Genomic DNA, 22,617 nt, shown 5'->3' with positions numbered 1-22,617 from the left:
CCTGGAGCCTGCTTTGTATTGTCTGTCTTCCTCTCTCTCTGCGCCCCCCCCCCACCCCGCTCACACTCTGTCTCTCTCAAAAAATAGATAAACATTAAAAAAATAATAATGAAAATAAAATTACTCAATGACAGTATGAATGATTTGAGGGGATCAGCTTAAAAGTTACCTAAAATCCTTATATTACTCTGTAGGAAAGTAGAGCTATTACTTATTAAACATGTTAAAAAGATAAAATTAACCTCAAAAAGAAGAGAAGTAGAGGGGTGCCTGGGTGGCTCAGTCACTTAAGCGTCCAACTCTTGATTCCAGTTCAGGCCATGATCTCGCAGTTCATGAGATTGCACTCTGTGTCGGGCTCCATGCTGAGAGCAGGGAGCCTGCTTGGGATTCTCTCTCTCCTCTTTCTCTGCTCCCCCATGCTCTTTCTCTCTTTCTCTCAAAATAAATAAATAAACTTAAAAAATAGAGAATAGAAGTAGAATGTAAAAGTTCTAAATTATTGACAGGGTAGGGAGAAAAAAACTAGATGAAGAAAGAAGGATGGAAGGAAGGGAGCAGGGAGGGGAGAAACATGATTACAGAGAGAAAGCATGACATGCTAGAAATATATCTAAATGTATCAGTGAATTAGTTTGGGATTCCCCCAGGAGCATAACTTGAAACAAAGATTCACATGCAAGCAGTTTATTTGACACATGATTCCAGGAAACACTGGTCGGGGAACAGGAAAGTGAGATAGAGAAGGGAAGGCAGTCAAAAAAGGATATGTTGTGCAGCACATTCTCTTTGTGGATAACTGCAGCTTAGTCCTGTTGGAGCATCTGAGAACTGCCAGGTATTAATTTCCAGACACTTCACCCTAGACGACTTGTAGCTGAAAGGTCTCCAGCAGTTTAGAGAAAATGACAGGCAAAGAGACAGATGCTTCCATGGATAACTACAATGAGGCCAGGCATCCCAGAGCTTCTGCTGCCATCAGCATTCATAATAAATGTAAACCAATTAAAACTACCTATAAAAGACAGAGTCTTCAGGTTGGAATGTTTTAAGGAAGAAAATTCCATTTATATGCCATTTAAAAAGAGATGCCTATCTACACAGCTGAGGGGGCCCAGAAGCAATGACATCCCAGATCAGCCCCCAGATCTTGGTTTCTAATACCATTCTCCAACAGGAACCAGGATTACTTAGAAAAACGACTGCTTCTAGGGCTGGGGCATAAAAAAAAGTCAGGGTGGGGGGAAGCCTGCATCATTGAGAGAATGTCAAAGGGACTGAGAAAGTTCCCAATGGCCAAAGCTGGAACAATGTGAGCAAGAAAATAAAGTAGATTGGATTATAACCCAAGGTATGACACAAATATCCAGGAGTCCATACTGACATAAAAAAGTGATTAAATAAATAAATGTGGCAGAAGAGACAAATCTCCCATGCAGAAGAAATTCAAATAATTCTCCACCCCTTAGATGTGGACTGCACATAGTGACTTCCTTCCAAAGAGGACAACTTGGAAAGGATGGGGCTGGAGTAATTCTACAGTAGAGAATCCTAACGAATACTACCTCATCCAGGTGACCAAGGTCAACCTCAATAATAATAAATCATGCCGATATCTGCTCCTGATATGATGTGATGAAAACAGCACTTCACCTCTATGCTCTTCTTCCCTAAACCCACAATCCCTGTCTAATCATGAAAAACAAACAAACAAACAGGAAATCCCCAATTGAGGGCTATTCTACAAAATACCTGACCATGACTCCTCAAAACTGTCCACGTCATCAAAAGCAAGGAAAGCCTGAGAAACTGTCACAACCAAAAGGAATCCAAGAAGACACGAAACTAAGTGTAATATAGTATCCTGAATAGAATTCTGGGACAGAACAAGGACATCAAGTAAAAAACTAAGGGCAGCTGAATAAAGTATGGACTTTAGTTAATAACAATGTCTCAATATTGGTTCACTAATTGTAACAAATATACCTACCTAATATAAAGATGTTAATAATAGAGGAAACCATGCAGAGTACATGGGAACTCTCTGTACTCTCTTTGTAATATTTCTGTAAAATCTAAAGCTGTCCTAAGAAAAAAAAATAAAGCTTTTTTAAAAAGAGAGAGAGAAAGAGATCTAAGAATATAAAGAGAGAATGGAAATAAAGGGGCAAGACAAGGAATGCTAACCACTCACTCACCCACATGGAGCTAGGAAAGCGTAAGATAAATGGAACTGGAAGCAAAAAGCATTATTGAAGATAAAGATAGTTATTACTTAACCACAATTCAGAAAAAAATCATAATCTTAGAAACACCTATTAAGATAACCTCAAAATATATAATCTATATGCTTTTTTTCCCAAAAAGCTCTAATTCTGAAATAGTCTGCCAGAGAAAGCCCACCATGTGCTCATTTTTCCATTATTTAGCTGCTTCCTGTCCTAAAGTATACTGTGACATACTGGAAAATACTCCCAAGTTTTACTTTATGTAGCTTTCAGTGAAATCATGAAATTGTAGTCATCCCTTTGGTCAAAAGAAAAAAGTCTTAAAAGCAATTCACAACGAGAATTATTAGGGATATTCCATGTTTAGACCTGAAGTTTTGAGTTTATAATTTAGCCAGAAGTAAAAATTCCCAACTCAGTGGTTCACTTGCTTACAAACTCCTCCCTCTCCAGACTCAAAGACACTGCCTGAGCTAGATTTCCTTATTATCGAGAAGTGCACAGAATACAGTGCTTGGGCCTCTCAAAAATATCCAGGTGATTTCAAGATCAGCAAGGATCATCACCCAGAGAGTGTCCTGACTTCAGCATCTGGAGAGGCCATCTCCAGAAGGAAGGTCAGAGATTAAGAAACACAGGAAAGGGATGCCTGGGTGGCTCAGTCAGTTCAGCATCATCCGACTCTTGGTTTTGGCTCATGTCATGATCTCATGGTTCTTGGCATCAAGCCTCCCATCAGGCTCCACACTGACAGCACAGGGCCCGCTTGGGATTCTCTCTCTCCCTCTCTGCTCCTCCCCTGCATGCACACAGACATAACATGCTCTCTCTCTCTCAAAATGAATAAATAAACTTAAAAAAAAACACAGAAAAGATTTTTTTTTAAGACCACAGAAAGGGAAGAGGAACCCAGGTGGGTCAATAAGTAAGCAAAACTATGTACAGAGTTTATCAGGAATATGTGACCTTACATTTACATGAATTTATAAAAAGAGAACAAGTTTGGTAAATTAGAAAATATGAAATGGGGGGCGCCTGGGTGGCGCAGTCGGTTAAGCGTCCGACTTCAGCCAGGTCACGATCTCGCGGTCCGTGAGTTCGAGCCCCGCGTCAGGCTCTGGGCTGATGGCTCGGAGCCTGGAGCCTGTTTCCGATTCTGTGTCTCCCTCTCTCTCTGCCCCTCCCCCGTTCATGCTCTGTCTCTCTCTGTCCCAAAAATAAATAAAAAACGTTGAAAAAAAAAATTAAAAAAAAAAAAAAAAGAAAAAAAAGAAAATATGAAATGGTACCAAAAATAGGGAAAACTGCTAAAAACCCTGCCTCCCAGAGGGCAACAAATGCAAAAAACCTGAAGCTTGCCAACGTCAGCATTTCAAGATTTCCCCTGTGCTACCAGTTGCAAATGACAATGAAATTCCTAGTTAGGTCTGCCAAAGTTTGCTAAATGCTAAAGCCTGCAGAGAGTCTTGTTCTGTTATGTCTGAAGTCAAAAGAACACTGTTTTTTCTTTCACATGCTAAGCAAATATTGGCTGGATTAATCCACATTTTACAACACTCTTACATAACAATCACAAACAACATATATTCAGAAAAACGAGCACTTCCAGCCATTCTTTTTGACATCAAAGGGGTTTTCTAACTCAGAGTCAATCAGAAGAACTCAGTTATTTAATGCATGTACGTGTGTGTGCACATGTGTACGTCTGTTTCTAAAAACACCAAATCATTGAGAGCCAGATTCATGCAATTAATTTTTTAAATACTGGTAAATAGTCCGATTTTTTAATTTGTAAAAAGGGTAATTTTTAAAGTTTGAAATCCTTCAGGGTAAAAAAAAAAAAAAACCTAACATTTAAGTGCTTGCTAAAAATCAAGCACTGTTCTATACACAGTGTCTTTTCGTTTTAATGTTTATTTATTGTTGAGAGAGACAGACAGACAGAGCATGAGTTGGGGAGGGGCAGAGAGAGAAGGAGACACAGAATCTGAAGCAGGCTCCAGGCTCCGAGCTGTCAGCATAGAGCCCTGCATGGGGCTTGAACTCACAAACTGTGACATCATGACCTGAGCTGAAGTCGGACGCTTAACCAACTGAGCCACCCAGGCACCCCTACAAAGTGTCTTATTTGACCCTTATAACATCACATAAGCTACATAAGCATCAGGAAGCCTGTTTTATATACCACAAGTCAGAGTGGTTAAAGGATTTGCTCAAAGCCACAATGGCTGGCAGATAAAGAACCAGGACTTGAATTCACATCTCCCTAACTCCAAAGCCTGTACATACGGTCCAATATATAACACATACCCAGCAAATGTCTGAAGAACACACATTTAAAAAGTCTTCATTTAAAAATTTTGTGAGCCAAGGGGTGCCTGGCTGGTTCAGTCAGTAGAGCATGTGACTTGTGATCTCAGGGTCATGAGTTTGAGCCCCACATTGGGTACAGAGGTTACATGGAAATAAAATCTTAAAAAAAGAAAAGAAAAGAAAGGAAAGGAAAGGAAAGGAAAGGAAAGGAAAGGAAAGGAAAGGAAAGGAAAGGAAAAGAATAAAAGGAAAGGAAAGGAAAGGAAAAGAAAAGAATAAAAGGAAAGGAAAGGAAAGGAAAGGAAAGGAAAGGAAAGGAAAGGAAAGGAAAGGAAAGGAAATTTTGTGAGCCAAGCCTACCAAATAACTCCTAAAAACCAAACTAGTTATGTGTGAAGAGAAAAATATTCACTAATACTAACTATACCCACATACACATTTAGCTTCAGATATTTTCATAATACTTAGACTCAGTTTTTCTAGCACATAATCCTGATTCATACTTCCAGAATAAACTTGAAAATTATGTATCAGTGACTGAGTCAACACCCATAAAACAGCTCTGGGAAAGGGAAAATGGCCATGAATAAACCAAGGGATAATTTGAAGCAAAGAGTTCTCCTAAATCCCTCTCATCCTTGTTCCCTGAGAATACAAAAGGCGCAACCTTGTTTTAAAAAGGAAAAACTGATCTGCAAAACAATAAGGGCTCCCTCCAGAAGATTCGTACTTGGAGCCACAGAAGGGCTGAATAAAGACAATTTTCCAAGGACCCCTGGGCATCTCAGTCGGTTAAGCATCTGACTTGATTTTGGCTCAGGTCATGATCTCACAGTTTATGAGATCAAGCCCTGCATTGGGCTCTGCACTGACAGTGAGGAGCCTGCTTGGGATTCTCTCTCTCTTTCTCCTTCTGCTCCTCCCCAGCTTGCACATGCCCGCTCTCTCTCTCTCTCTCTCTCAAAATAAACAAAGATTTTTTAAAAAGACAATTTTCCGCACCCCAGGTATACAAAGGTGGGGTCACACCCAGATAATCCCAGAGGTATGGTCACCCCAATCAGTCACCATGTCCATTTCCCTCATCCCACCCTCACCTCTTTCAATAGACTCTAGAGGCAAAATTTCTTTTCCCATTGAACAAAATGAAAAGCTAGAATGTTCTGATATTTATCTTCATTTAACACCAGAAAAAATTGCATGTTTTTAGAATAATACAAAAAGTCAACAATGACACCAAATGAGGCATTTGAACATGTCCCTAATGAACCTCATCGGTGTGCCAAAGCTCTGAAGTTGCTCTTTCTCAGCCCTGTCCCTCCAACTGGCTTCAGTGTGCCCATCCAAAGTGGCGCCGTGGTGACTCTAAGAATTTTGGGTACTTAGATTACAAATAATATAAGATAAGGGGAGCCTGAGTGGCTCAGTCGGTTGAGCGTCTGACTTTGGCTCAGGTCATGATCTCACGGTTCATGAGTTCAAGCCCCACATCAGGCTTGCTGCTGTCAGCCTGTCAGCGCAGAGCCTGCTTCAGATCCTCTGTCCCTCTCTCTCTGCCCTTCCCCCACTTATACTCTGTCCTCTCAAAAAATAAATAAAAATATTTTTTTTAAAAAACAAATAATACAATACAAAGTATAATCCCTCTTAAATAAGGAAAGTTTTTTTTAGGAACTCCAGATTATTAACAACAACAACAAAAAAAAAAAACAAGACAGAACTAACTGCTGTCACAAAGCTTCTAGAAACCGTCCCCAGGACCATAAAACTGGTGACATCAAAAATAGTCAATGAAGTGGTGCCTGGATGATTTAGTTGGTTAAACATTCGACTCTTGACTTTGGCTTAGGTCATGAGCTCATGGCTCATGAGGCTGAACACCGCATAGGGCTCTGTGCTGACAGTGCAAAGCCTGCTTGGGATTCTCCCTCTCCCTCTCTCTCTCTGCCCCTCCTCCACTTGCTCTCTCTTTCTCTCTCTCTCAAAATAAATAAATATTTTTTAAAATATTTTTTAAAATAGTCAATGAAAAAATAAGCATAAAGCAAATGTTAACGTAATAATATCCAAAGACTCTAACGTAACTAGAGGCAACTCTCACACTTCGTCATAATTGAAGGCAGATGAGTCTCTGAAACTTATAAACGTCATAGACTCAAGCCCCAGGTCCGAACTCATCACACTGCAGCTGGAAACCTCTACACAGTGATATTCTCTGGAGCCAGCTAACAGGTGGACATACACAGTCTCCTCTATCACATTCACCCACCAGAAAAAGGCACAAAGGACTGCTGTTACTTTAACTGGATGAGTAAAACGAAATAATCCTCTTTGACAGAGAAAAAAGCACCAAACAGACATAAAAAGCAGATTTCAAAACTTGTAACTATTACAGAAGAAAAGTAACTCCTAAAGCGGGCAAAATATTAACTGGAATACAGAAAAAGGAAAGCCAAAAAGTAAATAAGGGATCAAGTGGTGAGAACTTTTTCCTATTTGAATCACCAATTAGAAAATATTAGAATTTTTATTTTAAAATTTAAAAATTTTTAAATGTTAAAAATGTCAATTTTAGGGGCACCTGGGTGGCTCAGACGGTTGAGCGTCTGACTTTGGCTCAGGTCATGATCTCATGGTTCGTGAGTTCGAGCCCCACTTCAGGCTCTGTGCTGACAGCTCAGAGCTGGAGCCTGCTTCAGATTCTGTGTCTCCCTCTCTCTCTGCTTCTCCCCTGCTCATTCTCTCTCTGTCTCTCAAAAATAAACATTTGGGGTGCCGGGGTGGCTCAGTCAGTTGAGCGTCCGACTTTGGCTCAGATCATGATCTCGCAGTCTGTGAGTTCGAGCCCTACGTCGAGCTCTACGTTGACAGCCCAGAGCCTGGAGCCTGTTTCAGATTCTACATCTCTCTCTCTCTCTCTGCCCTTCCCCCACTCATGCTCTGTCTCTCTCTCTCTCTGTCAAAAATGAATAAACATTTTTAAAAATTTTTTAATAAATATTTTTTTAAATGTCAATTTTAAAATAAGATAGGTTTTCATTCAATATATTTTAAAGCACAAAAGACAATGCAAATAACTAGAACCAATAAGAAGTTCAACACTCCTTCAGATACGCAGTTCAAGCCGGGTTCGTCCCCCATACTCCTTTTGCTCGTGTCAGGGTCAAGCTTCAATCAGAGAAGGGTCCAAACGAGGAACTTACATAAGGGGTAATTCATCACCAAACACTGGAGAGCTCCCACCACATACAAGATGCTGGGCAGGGGCCTCATGGTTCTACCCCCTTTGCAGAGCCCGCTCCACAACTTGACACACCAGACCCTACACCTGGCCTTTGTATACCTTTCTAGATTCATCCCACCCTGCCCCCTGGCCACAGATACTCAGCATCTTGCTCCCTGGCATCACTTTCTTGCCAAAATAAAGGGGTGGGCGAAAGTGTTACAGGCGAACGGAAACCCTAAGAAAGCAGGGCAGTAACATGTCCTGATTTGCATTTTAAAAAAATGGCTCAGGTTTCCGTGTGCAGAAGGGATTGAGAGGGTGTGATATAAATGGGCCAAAGATGGCCTTTGCACATGGCCCCTTGGTCATTTTTCCACTGCAGGCTGAGTGAGTTAGATCAGAAGCCCACTGGCACCAAGCTCAAACTTTTACACACACAGTCATTTACAAATAGTCCAAACAAACAGATTTTTAGGCATGTAGGGCCTTCCTGCCTTGCACAGTCTGCAACACTCACCCAGCATCTGAAGGCCATTGATAAGACAGAGCATTATGGTTACAAGACTTCAAGCAGCTACCATCCTTCAGAGACCCAGAGACTGCCCACTGTGCTACTGAGGGCCACCAGCTAAACATATAACTCTCCCTCTCCCCAGGGAATCCCCTTCTCCCCACCCAACACACACACACACACACACACACACACACACACACACACACACACACTGCAGCAGCTGAGAGGGATTTCCACAGCTGGGAAATAATGAAAGCATCGCCCGGTAAAGCCAGTATGTGCTACTGCCACCTTGTGGTCATGTTGTTTCCTTTGCTCGGTCCCCAAATCCCCCCAACTCCCTGAAGGAGGCCGTCCCCCAAATGACAGACGACAATAGCTTGACTAGAAAGAGGGGATGTGGGCTCAGAGAAAGGTGGGTGGGCTTGGAGCTCCAGAAGCAGATCCATTTAAAAAAATGGTAATATTTAGCACACAGATAAAGAAATTAAGAAAAGATGATAGTGTCCCTCAAAAAGCATAAGATCAGTAGGGCCTGCAGACCACAGGTAAAAAGAGGGGCTTCTGTGGTAAACATGGAAGTCTGACCCAAAGGGGAGGGCTTGGCACATCGGAGAAGCTCTGCACCATTTAAAGCAATCTGCTTCCTAAGACTCCTTTCCAGTCAACCCCTGGGAAGAAATACATTGTATATCAGGGGTGTGTGTGTGTGTGTGTGTGTGTGTGTGTGTGTGTGTGTGTATGCGTGCGCGTGTGCCCGTGTATATGTAGATACACACATACGGACACGTGTACAAAGATTCATTAAAATAGTATTTACCTTCACTGAGCCATGTGTTTGGATTTTCTATTTGTTCCTCTTTTTTAATGTAGATCATAAGGCTTTGAATTGATTTCATAATTCACCAATGGGCACAGCTGGCAATTTGAAAAGCACTGCATTTAGTGAGGATTGTTTCTTTTTCTTCTTGATTATTGCTTTGGATTTAGGATGAAAATGAAAGGGGAGTGATTTTGCAAATTTTTTTAATGTTTATTATTTATCTTTGGGAGAGAGACAGAGCATGAGCAGGGGAAGGGCAGAGAGAGAGGGAGACACAGAATCTGAAGCAGGCTCCAGGCTCTGAGCTGTCAGCACAGAGCCCAACGTGGGGCTCAAACTCATGAACCTTGGGATCATGACCTGAGCCGAAGTCCAAGGCTCAACTGACTGAGCCACTCAGGTGTCCGGAAAGGGGAGTGTTTTCTCTGGAAGTTTCCCTTCCAGAGGAAAAGAGACGCCTGGGTGGGTGTCCCCTCCTGGCAATCAAGAGGCTCACAGAACCCTAGAAACCTGCCTCCCTGCATAGGACTTTATAAACCCGGCCACTGCCTCCTCACCCCCTTTGACTCCTCTCAGAATACCTGCACACTTTCTAGGGAGTCTAAGTAGAATTTAGAAATAAGAGAAATTGATGGGGCACCTGGCTGGCTCAGTCAGTAGAGCACACAACTCTTGATCTCAGGGTTGTGAGTCTGAGTCCCACGTTGAGTGTAGGGATTACTTAAAAAATAAAATCTTTTTTAAAAAACGGAAATAAGGGAAATGGCTAAGAAAGCAAAAGTCTGAGATGCATGCAAATACTTTTTTTGTATGTATCAATAGCACACAAAAGGAAATACATGTAAGAACTTTGTAAAAGTTCCTCTGTTAGTAAAGATGAGAATCTCAATGTTAAGTTACTTAACATTGCCCAAGAACAGAACAATGATCCACATGCTCGAAACTGTCTCTTTACTTTTGTTTTAAAAAAAAAAAAAAACACTACATAGAAAAAGAATATTCTGTAAATAAACACAACAGAACAGCTGACCTACAGCTTGACTCCTCTGCAGCCCACAGAATCCAGTCATTTTTTTTAACACAATGTATTTTATGAATAAACTTCTACACTTTTAAAATTGAGTTTTCTCTTTTTGAAGTACAGCTTCAAGCAACTACAAGTTTCCATCCTGCTAACCCGAGGCAGCCGTTGCTTTTAACTTCTATCTTTTATTTAAAAACTTAATTGGAAGTTTTTGTAGCCAGAAGGAGCACTTCAAAGAAAAGGGAAAAAATGCCAAAAATTAATACTTCATGTCAGAGGTTAGGAGAGAAAGAAACAAAGATTACAGAAACGAGGGGTTAATGGTATATAGGAGAGCGGTGGAAGAAGGGAAGAAGGCAGGAAACAGACTGAAGAAGGAAGGAAAAGGAAAACCCATGACATTGGAAACGAGACGTGGGGTGATGCTGTCCAGGCTCTGGGCAGACACGACAACACAAGGCTCAGAGAAGCATTCATTAATTCCCGCACAGCCCAGAGGCCCTGTGCACGAATCCCGCCCCCACTCAAGCCATTTACCCCTGTCTTCAATTACACATCAAGGGACACAGCTCTTCCTTTACTTTAATTTCTAGACATTCCCTGTCACTGCAGATTCTCAATTCACTCTGACAAAACAATGTTAAAACTTCAAGTGTGGCTTTGTGCTCCGCCATTGAGGAAGAAGGCCCTGGACCGGAGGGTAGAGGGACCAGGGTCCTTGTCCCTCTGCCACCTGCTGATGTGGGACTTTGAGCAGCCCCTTCCTTTCTGTGGAGCTCTGTGGTGGCGTGGTAAAGTAAGAAGGTTGGAGGAGATTCCTGAGATTCCTTCCAGCTCTGATAAGCTATCGCTCTGTGATTTACGGTTACTGAACCTCCTGTATCACTCACGGAGGATGCTGATGAATAGGTAAATGAGATGAATACCCAAGATTTGCTCCCAGAGCTTCTTAGAGTTGAAATAAATAACAGATCCGACTGTTTCAAAGGGGGAAAACTTCCCATACTTGGACAAGTCCTCAAGATCAGAATAGCTATAAAATCGGACCTCACTGGTCTCAGACAGGGAAGACTACTCTTACATAAAGAGTACTAAGAGGGGCACCTGGGTGGCTCAGTTGGTTACAAGTCTGACTCTTGGTTTTGGCTCAGGTCATAATTTCATGGTTCGTGGGAATAAGCCACACATGGAGCTCCATGCTGACAGGGTGGAGCCTGCTTGGGATTCTCTCTCTCTCTCTCTCTCTCTCTCTCTCTCTCTCTGTCTCTCTCTTTCTCTTCCTCTGCCCATTTCCCCTGCTCATGCACTCCCTCTTTCTAAAATGAATTTTTAAAAAAAATTTTTTATGTACTGCTCTGCTCTATAAGACTTTGCCCAGCAACCGATTCAAGACCATGACCTAATAGTCTCCATCTGTGATAGAGGGAACTTTTGGGCAGGTGACTGCAGTGATGGGGGAGAAGGCCTGATATGAACTCTGAGCTGGCCTGAGAGGCAAAGGCACTGATCAGCACTCCCAAGATGTGACTCTCGAGCCTTCCTCGGAGCCTAGCAACAGCCCCTGGCTTCCAGAGGGGTCTCCGCAATGCAGCAGCAGATTCTGGACGGAAGCTGAGGCAGACAACCAAACGAGGATAACTCCACTGACAGCCTACATACAGAAGGACCAAATTGGCCAGTTTGCCCTTCCACAGCGCTCTGTATGGGACACTGGCTGGCACGCGGACCCAGCTCTGCATCAGGGATGAGCATGCGTCCCAAGGGCAGCTAACTCATATGCAGGCCCGTCTCCTATGCTGGGACCTGGAGCAAAATGATAAGCAAGGCCAATCAGTGTCTCTTGCGGAGGAATGTGAGTGAGGACATGGAAACAAAGCACTTCGTGATGAGAGAAGAAGGTTAAAGGTCATGATGAAGGAGGCCAGAGAGGCTCTGATGGACTGTAGGTGCCAGAGAGCCAATAGACTTCACGCAGCAAGCCTGTATCTACAGCACACACACATTCACATGCACACACGCATGTATGCACACTTACACACGTGCACACTGACATGCTAGACAAAACGGGAAGAGGAAGTTTAAGCTGTAATGAAGTTCAACAGAAAAAAAAAAATGGAAATGCCTACATCCCAGAGATTCAGAGGAAACAAGAGTGAAGAGCATAGACTAAAGCTGAATAGCCTTAAAGGCAAATAACCAGCCTACGTGATTAAAGGGGCCACCACACAATCATGAAAGGTACATAAGGTACACAATCCTGTGGCTCACGATATATAAAGCAAAAATTAAAGAATTACAGGAAAGAATTGGTGAATCCACAATCATAGCAGGTAATGTGAACATGGCTCTCTCAGCAAGTTTACAGTCCAGGGGACACAAATTAATAAAGATTTAGAAAGAACCACTTGAACGACAGCTTGATCCAATGAATGAATAACTAAAGAAAAAACACTGTTTTCATTCAGATGCAGCACTCATAAAAACTGACCATTCAGGGGCGCCTGGCTGGCTCAGTCAGGAGAGCATGGGGCACTTGACCTCGGGGTTATGAGTTCGAGCCCCAGGTTGGGTGTAGAGATTACTGAAATAAATAAAACTTTTTTTAAAAACCTGACTATTCAAAGCTATAAGGCAAATCATAACAAACAAACACTCCAAAGCATACCTGCCTCAATCTCATTAAAATGTAATTAAATTAGGAATCAGTAGTAAAAATAATTAACTTCTAAAAAAATCTGTATATTTGGAAAATTTTAAATACAAAAAATACACAAAAGTCAGAGGAAAAACACTGTCATGGAAATTAGAAAGTATGTAGAATGGAAAATTTTTTTTAATTTAAATGTAGCATGTCAAAACCAGTTGCAACAGGGGCGCGTAGGTGACTCAGTCGGGTAAGCATCTGACTTTGACTCAGGTCATGATCTCGCAGTTCGCCAGTTCAAGCCCCACATGGGGCTCTGTGCTGACAGCTCGGAGCCTGGAGCCTGGAGCCTGGAGCCTGCCCCTCTCTCTCTGCCCCTCCCCCACTCATGCTGTCTCTCTCTTTCTCTCTCAAAAATAAATAAAAACATGTTTTAAAAAAAGAAAGTTGCTCTAGCTCTAACAAGGTGAAGGTGGTTAACCACAAAATCATAGTCTTCTCAAGTACATCACAGAGCTGAGGTTGCAATGAAACCTCACGACATAAAATCCCAAAACGGACAACCATGGCTGCCTTCATCTTTGGTACAGCAGAGGAGGGGGCCACAGATGGATGAGAAAAGCACTGAACTTTTAATAAATGTCTAGAGATTCAGCAAAGGTTAGCATGATATGGGGTGCTGGGGCGGCTGAGTCAGTTGAACGTCCAACTTCAGCTCAAGTCATGATCTCGTGGTTCATGAGTTCAAGCCCCACATCAGGCTTTCTGCTGTCAGTGCAGAGCCGCTTTGGATCCTCTGTCCCCCTCTCTCTGTCTCTCCCCCACGGGCGATCTCTCTCTCTCTCTCTCAAAAATAAATATTTTTTTTAAAAAATTTTTAAAGGTTAGCATGATAGGTGAGAATCCCTAACAGCGCCCATACACAAAGAGTCTGCACCTATGACCAACTTACTCCACGGGCCTTTACCAAGTATGTGTAAGAAAAATTGGACACAGGACAGGAGGATCACCAGACACTGCCTACTCTGAGGCATATGTGTGAGGCCTTGGGGGCCTGTGGAACAATTAAAAAATGTCAAGCATAGGTGTAATTATACTACAGGAGGCAAGGATAAGGAGAAAAAGCCAAAATAAATCTTTGAAATAATGGCTGAAACTTTCCCAAATCTGGTTTAAATAAAAGAGGGGTGCCTGGGTGGCTCACTCAGTTAAGCATCAGACTTCAGCTCAGGTCATGATCTCACAGTTCAGGAGTTCAAGCCCCCTTCAGGCTCTACGTTGACAGCTCAGACTCTGGAGCCTGCTTTGGATCCTGTGTCTCCCTCTCTCTCTGCCCCTCCCCCACTTGCACTCTGTCTCTCTCTCTCAAAAATAAATACACATTAAAAAATATATAAATTCACATATTTAAGAAGTTGAGCAAATCACAAGTAGAATAAATATAAAAACCAAAACAAACAAACAAAAACCCTACACATATCCTAGTCAAACTGGTAAAACCAATAATAAAAAGAAAAATCTTGAAAGCAGCCAGAGAAAAAGTGGAACAATAATTCAAATTACTGTTTCCTTCTCATCAGAAACTACAGAGTCAGAAGACAGGGAGACAGTGCCTTTAAAGGGCTAAAAGAAGAAAAAAAGGCTGCTAAGCCACAATTCAATATCCAGAGAGAATATCTCTAAAGTATGAAGTTGAAATAAAGGCATTTTCAGATAAAATAGGCCAGTTACAGAACAAAATGAGAAAGCTGTAACTATAAAGCTTCTAGGAGCAATAAGAGACTATCTTGGCAAACTTGGGGTATGCAGAGATTTCTTAAAAGGACACCGAAAACATAAAATAAAATTCTTGATAAACTGGGTATCATCAAAATGACTAGCTTCTGCTCTCCAAACGGCACATTAAGGGAAAGAAAAAGCAAGCCACAGACTAGAAGCAAAAACTCATAACACATGTATCCAACAAAGGATTTCTATCCAGAAGATACATGAAAGGACTCCTCCATATTGAAATTAAGAAGACAAACCACCCAAGTGAAAAAATGGGCAAAAAAATAAATAGCGTGGGTTTGCAAACCAGCCCCCATACACAGAGGGCAGGGAGAGACGGAAGGGAAAAGAAGCCACTCCGGATTGAGGTGTGGCAGGTTTAACAGGCAAGCGAATTGACTTACGAGGCTTGTCTTGGGAGGCTGCAAGACCAGTAGATCCCCGCACCCGCCTGCCAGAATCTTAAAGGTTAATAGAGGCGTTAACAGGGTTCAATAACATAAACCACCGAGCTGATCTCAACACCTTGCTCTCTCAAGGCTACGTCCTTGAAACGGCTGCCAGTTGTGGAATGGTGGGCAATGTACATTCCAGGGACAGAGGAGGGGATGAGGAGCCTCCAATTGCCCCTGTTCAGCTAACGGGTCAACCAGAGGTCGTGTCCTCTCCATGACCTCCTCCAAAACATAAGATGTTTTACAAAAGAAGATACGCAAATGGCCAGTGAGCACATGAGAAGGTGCTTAACAGTATTACTCATTAAGGAAGGGCAACTCAAAACCACAGTGAGATACCCCCACCCCTTCCATTAGAACGGCTAAAATTTTTAGGGGCGCCTGGGTGGCTCGGTCAGTTAAGCATCTGATGTCAGCTCAGGTCATGATCTCACGGTTTGTGGGTCCAAACCCAGCGTCAGGCTCTATGCTGCCAACTCAGAGCCTGGAGCCTGCTTTGGATTCTGTGTCTCCCCCTCTCTCTGCCTCTCCCCCACTCGCTGTCTCTCTCTCTCTCAAAAATAAATAAAGATTAAAAAAAATTAAAAATAAATACACATTTAAAAATATATAAATTCACATATTTAAGAAGTTCAGTAAATCACAAGTAGAAAACCAAAACAAACAAAAACCCTACACCTATCCTAGTCAAACTGGTAAAACCAATAATAAAAGGAAAAATCTTGAAAGCAGCCACAGAAAAAGTGGAACAATAATTCAAATTACTGTTTCCTTCTCATCAGAAACTACAGAGTCAGAAGACAGGGAGACAGTGCCTTTAAAGGGTTAAAAGAAGGGAAAAAAAGGCTGCCAAGCCACAATTCAACATCCAGAGAGAATATCTCTAAAGTATGAAGTTGAAATAAATTAGAGATTTTAAAAATTGGAGGGGTGACTGGATGGCTCAGTCAGTTAAGCATCCAACTTTGGCTCAGGTCAAGATCTCGCGGTTCTTGAGATCGAGCCCCACAATGGTCTCTCTATGCTGACAGTTGGGAGCCTGGAGCCTGCCTCGGATTCTGTGTCTCCCTCTCTCCCTGCTCCTCCCCCACTAGCACTCTGTCTCTCTCTCTCTCTCTCTCTCTCTCTCTCTCTCTCTCTCTCAAAAGTAAATAAACATTAAAAAAAATTTTTTAATTGGAAGAGATTACTATCTACAATTTAATGCAATATATCTGGACATTACATAAAATAGATAATTTCACAGGGAAACTTAACTTACCCAGAAAGAAAAAGAAAATTCATATAGTTCTAAACTGATTAAGAAAATCTAATCAGTCATTAAAACTAAACTCACAAGGGAAAAAGAAAAAAATGTCCAAAACAGGTTTGAAGAAGGTAAATTCATCCAATCAAGAAACTGATTATTCTAATTTTATAAAGCTTGCTTTTTGTTGAAAAAATAAAATAAAAAAATTAAATAAAATAAAAAATAAAATAAAATAAAATAAAATAAAATAAACAGCAATAAAAAGAGTAAGAGGAAACATCACTTAACCCATTTTATGAAACTAACATAATTTTGATACCAACCCAAGAGAAAGCAGTAAGAAAAATCATGGGCCAATCTCACAAAATACTAGCAAGCCAAATCCAAAATACATTTCTTAAAATAAAAATTAACTAGAGTCATGTAACTCACCACATAACAAACTGAAGGATGAAAAGCACGATTCTTCCAAAGATTGTGCAAGCTCACAGGCACACGTACATTGCACACACACAAGCGTCTGGTAAAATTCAAAATCCTTTTACAACAAAAACTCTTTAGCAAGCTGGGAATAGAAAATAAATCTACCAATATCTTATGCAAATGTAATACTACAACTGAAATACTAGAACTCCCTTAATAATCAGCAACGAAGATACATGCATCCTCATTTCTGTTCAACATTGTACTAGAGATATTAGCAGCGTAAAACGTGTCAGATAAATAAGAGGAATAAAGAATGGAAGAGAATAGTCAAAATTATCATTAATCATGTGATAAAATTGTCTAGATAGTAAACCCAAGAAAATCTACTAATAAATTATAGTAAGAATTCAGCAAAGTTGTGCTATATATGTAATAAATATACAAAAAGTAATTTCATCCCTATGCGCCTATGATAATCAGACATTTTCTCTTAAAAAGATCACTTTATAATTATAATAAAAAATATAAATAAATACATCTAACAAAATATATGCATGCATTCTAATGGAGAAAGGTATAAGATGTCATTGAAAGACATTTAAGAAAACTGGAAAATATACACCATGTTCATGGAAGGGAATACTTAATACCATAACCAAAATAAGACTATTCTTCCATCTAACATATAAATGCAATGCAACTGTAAATCAAAATCCCAAAAGGGATTTTCATGGAACTCGATAAGCTGATCCTAAAATTTAAATGGAACAGCAAAGGCCAAGAATACCCAAGAAATTATTGAAGAAGAACAAGAACATCCAGATATCAAGAATATCCAGATATTGAAGAAGAACAAGAACATCCAGATATATATCCAGGCCAAGAATACCCAAGAAATTATTGAAGAAGAACAAGAACATCCAGATATCAAAGACTTACAGTCAAACTATAATAATTAAGACATTGTATTATTGACTCAGTAGACCAGTGGACTATACATACATAACATACATAAACGCGTATGAAGAATGCAAGACTTGGGGCACCTGGGTGGCTCAGTCAGTTGAGCGTCCGACTTCGGCTCAGGTCATGATCTTATGGTCCGTGAGTTTGAGCCCCGTGTCGGGCACTGTGCTGACAGCTCAGAGCCTGGATCTGTTTCGGATTCTGTGTCTCCCTCTCTCTCTGACCCTCCCCCATTCATGCTCTGTCTCTCTCTGTCTCAAAACTAAATAAACATTAAAGAAATTTTTTAAAAAATGCAAGACTTAAACATATGTGTGGATTTCACAAATGACAGAGGGGGCGTTAAAAAACATCAGTGGAGAACAGAAGCTCTTTTATTTTTCAACTTCAAATCATATTTTACTATTGGAAAATACATTTTTGGGATTGTTGTCAAATAACATTTTTTTTTTAACTCAAAACATGTTCTAGCACATTCAATAGCAAAGATCTACCAGTGTTTCACACATGAAGAAAACCTACATCCCTCATCCTCAGGGAAATACAAACCAAAACCACAATGAGATACCACCTCACACCTGTCAGAATGGCTAACATTGGCTAATGGCCAACATTGGCTAACATTGTTAATGGCTAACATTAACAACTCAGGCAACAACAGATGTTGCAGAGAAAGGGGAAACCTCTTACACTGCTGGTTGGAATGCAAATTGGTGCAGCCACTCTGGAAAGCAGTATGGAGGTTCCTCAAAAGGTTAAAAATAGGGGCATCTGGGTGGCTCAGTCAGTTAAGCATCCAACTCTTGATTTCAGCTCAGGTCATGATCTCACAGTTCATGAGATCGAGCCCCACGTGGGGCCCCATGCTGACAGTGAGGAGCCTGCTTGGGATTTTCTCTCTCTGTCCCTCTCCTGCTCATGCTCTCCCTCTCATGCTCTCTCTCTCAAAATAAATAAATAAACTTTTTTTAAGTTAAAAACAGAATTACCCTATGACCCAGCAATTGCACTACTAGGTATTTAGCCAAATGATACAAAAATACTGATCTGATGGGGCACACGCACACCAATGTTTATAGCAGCACTATCAACAATACTTAGGAAAGAGGCCAGATGTGTACTGACTGATGAATGGATAAAGCAGATGTGGTGTATATATATATATATATATACAATGGAATATTAGCCTTCAAAAAGAGTGATATCTTGCCATTTGTGACAACTTCAGTGGAGCTAGAGTATATTATGCTAAGTGAAATAAGTCAGTCAGAGAAAGACAAATACCATATGATTTCACTCATGTGGAATTTAAGAAACAAAACAGATGAACATAGGGGAAAGAAGAAAAAAAAGAGAGGAGGCAAACCGTAACAGACTATTAACTACAGGGAACAAACTGAGGGTTGCTAGAGGGGGGAAGTAGGCGGGGGATGGGCTAAATGGGTGATGGGTATTAAGGAGGGCACTTGTGATGAGCACTGGGTGTTATATGTAAGTGATGAATCACCAAATTCTACTCCTGAAACCAATATTACACTATGTTAACTAACTAGAACTTAAATAAAAATTTGAAAAACACAAAAAACATAACCTACCTTGTGGTTCTAGTTGTACTGATTAAAATCTATATGCCTGTAAAGGCAGTTGGTTGTGCTTAATGGAGTTCTTGAGAATCAAGTACAAAGTAACATATAAAAGATGGGTTTGAAAACTTTGAAGAATTTTAAGACAGACTTAATTTTTCATGAGTTTTCCAAAGCCAGTCACGATATTTATTTAACTTATGGTCTTCAGAATGCACCTGCTTCCATTCATTGATGCAAAAAATTCAGTAAGAGTCGTTGCCCTATTTTTCCATCCCATGAAACTCAATCAGCTACCTCCACTGCTTTGCCAGCTATTCGTCTGAGAACTTGATAATGGCTTTTGCTCAAAGATTGTAGAGAAAAAGAGGTTTAAGAAGTTCTGACACTTCATGGGACACTTGGGTGGCTCAGTGAGTTGAACATCTGACTTCTGCCTAGGTCACGATCTCTCCGTTCCTGGGTTTGAGCCCCGCATCAAGCTCAGGGCTGCCACTCAGAGCCTGGAGCCTGTTCTATATTCAGTGTCTCCCTCTCTCTCTCCTTCCCCCATTCATGCTCTGTCTCTCTGTGTCTCTCAAAAATAAATAAACATTAAAATTTTTTGGAGAAAAAAATAAAAAGTTCTGACACATCTCTTCAGTCTGCAGTTCTTGCTACCTCAGCTGAAGGATACTTCTCCAGAAACTCCGAAAGCTCAGGTGTTGCCACTTTGCCTGAGGTCTGACTGAGAAATACAGTAGCAGTGAGGAGCTTCCATCGATCATGGAAAAGTATTTCTTGGACAAGATTAAAAGGTGACCAAGGAGGTGTCCACTTCCTAAAGGTTTTACGTCTTGGGGGGCTAAGAGCTTCTTTGTAGTATTTGTTGGAAAAATATATGTTTGTTTTCCTTTTTCCTTTTTTTTAAACTTTATTTTATTTTTGAGAGAGAGAGAGAGACAGCGCATGAGCGTGCACAAGTAGAGGAGGGACAGTGAGGGAGAGAGAATCCCAAGCAGGCTCCAGGCTTGAGCCCAATGCAGGGCTTGAGCTCACAAACCGCGAGACCTTGACCTGAGCTGAAACCAAGAGTCGGATGCTTAACCGACTGAGCCGCCCAGGCGCCCCTCCTTTTTTCTATTTGTGTCTGTGGAATGGTATCTTCTTGACATATTTTCACATAAATAGTCTTTCTCGGTTTCATGAGCAGTTGTCCATTTCAGAGCAACATTTTTAAATGTCAGTATGCAAATGTTCCTTCCTTTCCCTGACTTCTACTTTTGTTTTTATTTCCTTGGCTTCTAAAAAGATTTCTTCCCACTTCTCGTTGTGTTCTGCTTCTTCAGCTGAACATAATTTGTTTATGATGCCAGAAGTTATTTGTTCAAAACAAAAATTTGATCCGGAACTCAATGATTTTTCTTCTACAAGTCTCTTTTCTTCATTGGTTACACTGAGGTTCTTGTTGTTCACTCCAGATTCAGAAACGGAGGAAGTTTTATCAAGCGACAATGGTTCACTTTTAGCAGCTGCCTTATTATACTCAGATTCTCTTTTCCTATTACTGTGAGCAGAATCTGGAAAACCCTTCCAACATCCTGTTTTAGTTTAACTTGAATTCCTTTCAAAATAGTCATCTTTCCTTTGGACTTTCTAACCTTTCTGGAGTCAACATCATTGACACCCTCATCTTCTTTAAAGTTAGATAGTCCTGGGGCACCTGGGTGGCTCAGTCAGTTAAGCGTCTGACTTCAGTTCAGGTCATGATCTCACAGTTCATGAGTTTGAGCCCCACATTGGGCTCTGTGCTGACAGCTCAGAGCCTGGAGCCTGCTTTGGATTCTGTGTCTCCCTCTCTCTGTCTCTGTCCCTCCCTCACTCACACTCTATCTATTCTCTCTCAAGAATAAATGAAACATTTAAAAATAAATAAGTAATAGTCAGATAGTCCTGGGGCACCTGGGTGGCTCAGTCAGTTCGGTGTCTGACTTCAGCTCAGGTCATGATCTCACGGTTTGTGAGTTCGAGCCCTGCGTCGGGCTCTGTGCTGACAGCTCAGAGCCTGGAGCCTGCTTTGGATTCTGTGTGTGTGTCTCTCTCTGCCCCTTCCCTGCTCATTCTCTGTCTCTCTCTGTCTCTCAAAAATGAATAAATGTTAAAAAAACTTTTTTTAATAAAAAAATTTAAAAAATAAAGTTAGATAGTCCTGTGCTAGTTTGCCCTTCCAAACTACCACTTGGCAGGGGAAAGACATCTTTTTTTCCACCAGCCCCATGTCCTGATGTTCTGGTTTGAAGTGATACTTTCATTTTGCATTTGGGATGTCAGAAGTGCTATGCTGTAGTCTTTATATCTGGACTTGATGCTCCTTTTAGAAAGTACAGTAAAATCAAACTCTTCCAGCATAAGAGAAGTCTCTCCATTTATGTGAAGATAATTAGCAAGTGAACTTTCGGATCTCAACGTCAGTCCTTGTGGGCTGATAAAATATCCATCGAATCTTCCTGCTGTTTTCCCTGATCACCTTTGCTTCACAACTCTTTCCCATCCGCCTGGGACAGACTTACAGCATTCCATCACGGCACACAGTACCAGCAATCTGAGCAGGAGCAAGGGATTTTTACAGCAGGGGATTCCACCCACTGCTGCTTTTTATCCCCACTTGTTTCTCACTTCTCCCACTCTTTCTGATGCCAGAGACACATGTTCCTCCCAGAGGTCATAGGGCCAGTCTTGGGCTAAGCGCCTACTGGAGGTGACCAACGGGGCAGCCCCACAGTCCCCCAGGCTCCAACCCTCCATCCCAGCCATGCCCTTCAAGTGGGCTCCAGTGGCAGCAACAGGTCAAGAGAGGATGTGATGCCCTAGGAGTGGAGAACAAGATGTGAAAACTTCAGTTCAGAGCACTAGGCTGAAACCAAAAGCCGAAGACGGCGCAAGTCAATTAGACTCTACAGCTGCTTTCTGGCCGCCCCCTTGGCTGCAGCCGCCATCTCCATGGCTCAGCCAATCAAGTCCCACAGAAGCTCTTTAATAGAGGGTGTTGGGATCACTCATCACCTTCGTGGAAAATAATGACAGGTTTATCCCTACCTCGTATCACACACACACAAAAATAGCCTAGCTATATAAATAACTCCTACAAACCAGGGGGACCTGGCTGGCTCAGTGGGTAAAAGCACACGACTCTTGGTCTCCAGCTTTTGAGTTTGCCCACCGTGGGTGTAGACATGACTTAAAAATAAAATATTTTTAAAAACTAAAAAAAAACCAATTGCAATGGCTAAGAATAATAGTGTGCACACTCAGTAATTACCTAATAATGTTGGAAGCATGGAGGGATGACAACAGAGCATGCTTATAGCAGCAGAGATAAAAAGGAGGGGTCAATTCTCATTCTCCAATGAGAAAGAT

At 41.4% G+C, this 22,617-nt stretch overlaps 1 pseudogene; it reads right to left on the bottom strand.

The window, feature by feature from the left end:
• Positions 1 to 19,361: 19,361 nt before the first annotated feature.
• LOC109251614 (methyl-CpG-binding domain protein 4-like) lies at positions 19,362 to 22,014 on the bottom strand (annotated as a pseudogene).
• Positions 22,015 to 22,617: the final 603 nt, after the last annotated feature.

The sequence above is a fragment of the Panthera pardus genome, unplaced genomic scaffold, assembly GCF_024362965.1.
Source record: "Panthera pardus isolate Hobbes unplaced genomic scaffold, ASM2436296v1 HiC_scaffold_18, whole genome shotgun sequence".
Classification (NCBI taxonomy): domain Eukaryota; kingdom Metazoa; phylum Chordata; class Mammalia; order Carnivora; family Felidae; genus Panthera; species Panthera pardus.
Note: the sequence above shows the minus strand (reverse complement) of the source record. Positions and strands in the feature narration are given on the sequence as shown.